We start from the raw sequence: 4,952 nt of genomic DNA on the forward strand, positions 1-4,952 counted from the left end.
CAGATAATCATATAATATAATGTTAAGAAGCCTGCAAAGTTCATTTCTTTCCTTTTTAAGATCAATAAAAGTGAAGATAAGTGGAGCAAAATTAGGTGTTTCTAAAACAATAAAAGCTGAATTAACTCACTAGATTACATGGTTTCAAGATATTCTAATATGTATGTTTTATATATATATATATATATGTTTTTATTATGTATTTATGTATGTGTGTAAATATATGTAAATGTGTGTATATGTGTGTATGTGTGTGTGTGTGTGTGTGTATATACTTCAGCTTATGTGGGAATTTTTCCATTTCCTCTTTTCATAAAGATTTTTGTTCTCGAGTTCTTGGTTAATCTTTCCTTATTGACTTTACAGTATCCAAAGGGCATCCAAAGGAGAAGAATTAGAAGTTAACTTTGATATTTGTAAATTATGACTATGTATTATTAATAAATAGGTTGATGAATAAGTAATGACAAACAAGAAGAACAATGAATATTTGCTGATCAACAAAAGTGGATTAGGCAGTGGGCAGAAGAGAATGATAGGTACGCAGTGGGTTACCAGATTTGCATCCTGAATATTTTATCAGTGCAAAGGGATAATATGATGTGAGAAAAAAAAATTATTTACAATGAATTGTCTCTGAGTTCCTACAAGTACTTGCAGAAAAATAAATGAAATTGATATGTAGCTTTGCCCCTGATGCCTCTTTCACATTGTGCTTTTAATTTGTTTACTGTTATATTATGAAAATAATAAGCACTTTAAGAGTAGAAATCTCCCATGGTTATTTGGGAAAATACATTAAAATATATTGGAGACTTCTTTGAAAGTCTTCATTGCTTCTTTCCCTATTTAAAAGTGATACTCATGGGTGTTGTTATTTTCTCCTTTGCTAAAGAAAGTTGACCAATGGGGCTGATTTTTGTAGCTTGTTAGTTTTTGAAATAGACTTCCCCTTCCTAGACATCTGCTGTCTTTTGGGCTTTTTCAAAACACCTTTAATTTTAGTTACATTCCTAAAACCAAAAATGTAAAATATACAGGCTATATATGGAGAGTATATGAAAGTGAAAAGGCTGGATTGCCTTTGGGAAACTTTTTAATATTGCTTTCCCTCAAAACAGATGTCTAAGTTTTTAATTACTAAAAAAAGAGCTAATTTTTTTAAATCGTGGTTTTTGAAGTGTCTTTATAATTAATTGTCTAAGCTCTTTTCATAAAAACTATAGTTATATAGGTGCCTGTCATGGAATACTAGTCTCTGAAAGACTGAAACTGAAAATCACTCAGAAGGCAATGGAAGCAAGTACGGTGGGGTTGTTCAAGTTTCAACACATTGCAAGAGATTATTAAAGAGAAGCTATGCAAAAGATGAGGCAATTAGGTCAGAGGATAGAGCACTAGGTCCCAAGTTCAAATCTGATCTCAGACACTTTATAGCTATACGATCCTGGGCCAGACACTTGTTTACCTTAATCCACTGAAGAAGGAAATGACAAATCATTCCAGTAATTTTTCCAAGAAAACCACATATAGTATTGGTGTGCTATAGTCCATGTGGTCACAAAGAGTTGGATACAACTGAACAACAATAGGGCAAAAGATAGGTCAAAGAAAAATATAAGTGAAAAAATAAATGGGTTGGTAATATGGATGAGAAAGAGAGAAAATTATTGGACCTCTAGTATCTTCCATTGTTATCTTCATAATGTCAAAAGACAGCGAAGGAGGCCCTGATAAGGTCATGTGGATCTTCTTTTGGTAAACACAGGAAGACATGAACAAGATAGAACAGGATGGGTAGGAATGAATGAATTTCAGCATTGTTGCATTGAATGCCCATCCACGTAAAATCAAAGATTCATTTGAGTTCACTTGTATAGTAATAAGTAAAATATTTCCAAAATAATTTTGATAAACTTTTTAAAAGTTTCTTTGTAATCATTCATGTAAACTCCTTTCAGAGCATATGAATGGAGCTAGACAGCCTGCCACTTACAATTGCTGAGATTTAAGTTCTCTTACAATAGACTCCTATTGACTTTCAAATTCAATTTTACAGCTAGAAGAGACACAAGTGAGGATAGATGCCATAAAAATCAATGGAAAGAAAGGAAGGAAGGAAGGAAGGAAGGAAGGAAGGAAGGAAGGAAGGAAGGAAGGAAGGAAGGAAGGAAGGAAGGAAGGAAGGAAGGAAAGAAGGAAGGAAGAAAGGAAGGAAGGAAGGAAGGAAGGAAGGAAGGAAGGAAGGAAAGAAGGAAGGAAGAAAGGAAGGAAGGAAGGAAGGAAGGAAGGAAGAAGGAAGGAAGAAAGGAAGGAAGGAAGGAGGGAAGAAAGAAAGAAAGGAAGGAGGGAGGAAGGAAGGAAGGAAGGAAGGAAGGAAGAAAGGAAAGAAGGAAGGAAGGAAGGAAGGAGGGGAAAAGGGAGGGAGGAAGGGAAAGAGGAAGAAAGGAAGGAAGGAGAGAAGGAAGGGAGAAAAGAAGAAAAAGAAAGAAAGAAAAAGGAAGGAAGATAGACAGACAGAAACCCAGGGAAAGAAGGAAGGAATATTAACAGTGCTCTGAAAAGGAATTATTAAGTGCAGTCTATCAAGTACAAAGTAATACATTTCAGGCAGGCCTCCTTTTAGGATTCAACAGCTGGGTTTGTTCTTAGGTGTTATAATGCTCCATGGAAACCCAGCAACAGCACCCAAATGTAGGAGGAATATATTTTCCTTCTGTTAAAGGGGATATCCTTCAGCAAATTAATGACAGTTCAACTTCCCTCCTGTAGAGATAAGTGTTGACATAAGTTGTTAATTTCATGGTTATTAATTTTGATTATGATTTTATTTTGTATTTTGAGAAGTTTCAAGGACTTGGGAAAGTAAATAGAGATAAAATTTTATGTCAAGAATACTAATCCAATAGCATTAGCATGTATTTTGTGAGTTAAAAATAAAGTTTCTTTCAGTTTTTAAATTCTATCAACTTGTGACTATTTTATTTATTTTATTATAATAGCTTTTTATTTTTTAAAATACATGCCGATAGTTTTCTTTCTTTCTTTTTTTTTTAATAACTTTTTATTGATAGAACGCATGCCAGGGTAATTTTTTATAGCATTATCCCTTGCATTCACTTCTGTTCCGATTTTTCCCCTCCCTCCCTCCACCCCTTCCCCCAGATGGCAAGAGTCCTTTACATGTTGAATGGGTTGTAGTATATCCTAGATACAGTATATGTGTGCAGAACCGAACAGTTTCAAACAGGGAGAATTGAATTCAGAAGGTATAAATAACCGGGGAAGAAAAACAAAAATGCAAGCAGTTTATATTCATTTCCCAGTGTTCTTTCTCTGGGTGTAGCTGCTTCTGTCCATCTTTGATCAATTAAGGCTCTCTTTATCGAAGAGGTCCACTTCCATCAGAATACATCCTCAAACAGTATCGTTGTTGAGGTATATAATGATCTCCTGGTTCTGCTCATTTCACTCAGCATCAGTTCATGTAAGTCTCGCCAGTCCTCTCTGTATTTATCCTGCTGGTCATTCCTTACAGAACAATAATATTCCATAACATTCATATACCACAATTTACTCAACCATTCTCCAATTGATGGGCATCCTTTCATTTTCCAGCTTCTAGCCACTACAAACAGGGCTGCCACAAACATTTTCATGCCAATAGTTTTCAACATTTATCCTTGGAAAGTCTTGTGTTCCATATTTTTCTCCCTCCCTTTCCCCCACTTCCCCCTTTCCTTTAGATAGCAAGTAATCCAATATAGATTAAACATGTGCATTTCTTCTAAACATTTATCATGCTGCACAAGAAAAATCAGATCAACAAAGAAAAAAAAAAGCAAACAACAACAAAAAATAAGTGAAAATATTATGTTGTGATCCATATTCAGTCCCTGTAGTCCTCTCTCTGGATGCAGATGGCTCTCTCCATGACAAATCTATTGAACTGGCCTGAATCACCTCATTGTTGAAAAGAGCCACATACATCAGAGTTGATCATCACATAATCTTGTCACTGTATACAGTGTTCTTTTGGTTCTACTCACTTCACAGCATCAGTTCATGTAAGTCTCTCCAGGCCTCTCTATAATCATCCTGCTGACTGTTTCTAATAGAACAATAAATTCCATTATATTCATATCCTATAACTTATTCAGCCATTCTCCAATTGATGGCCATCCACTCAGTTTCCAGTAAGGTCTGCTTTAAACATTTTTGCACATGTGGGTCTTTTTTCCCTTTTTTTGGCATACAGACCTAGTAGAGACGATGCTGGATCAAAAGGTTTGCACAATTTGTTTGATGGCCCTTTCAATATAGTTCCAAATTGCTCTCCAAGAATGATTGGATCAGTTTCACAACTCTACCAACAATATATTAGTATCCCAGTTTTTCCACATCTCCTCCAACTTTTATTATTATCTTGTTGTGTCATTTTAACCAATCTGAGAAGTGCGAAAGGGTACCTCAGAGTTTTGTGACTTTATTTTAACTAAATATCAGATCATATTAAATAAGCTAACATTAGATTGAAGGCAGGGACTGTCTTGTGCTTTTTAATATATGTTCAGGGCTTAGCACAATGCCTGATATGGAACAGGTACTTAAATAGTGTTTAGTGATTGATTGCTATGAGAAAATGCTTATTACTGTGACATCGGAGATTTGGATTCCTATATTTTTGTTTACTTCAAGACTAATCAATGTTAGAATGTGTTGCTGTTGGAACTGAAATACCCTCTACCTCTTCCACAAATTCAACTATTAGAGTCCCAAAAAATAAAGTTGTTTTGTTTCTTTCTTTGTTTTTATATCCAAGGCTTGGGCACTGTCAAATGATTCAATATTAGAAATGATTTATCATTGGGAAAAAAGAGCATTAAAGAAGATGCATTATCATCTATTTTTTGAGGGGGGAAGGGGCCAATTTGTTTTAAGGACCAATGGAC

The sequence above is a fragment of the Antechinus flavipes genome, chromosome 6 (genome assembly GCF_016432865.1).
Source record: "Antechinus flavipes isolate AdamAnt ecotype Samford, QLD, Australia chromosome 6, AdamAnt_v2, whole genome shotgun sequence".
Lineage (NCBI taxonomy): Eukaryota > Metazoa > Chordata > Mammalia > Dasyuromorphia > Dasyuridae > Antechinus > Antechinus flavipes.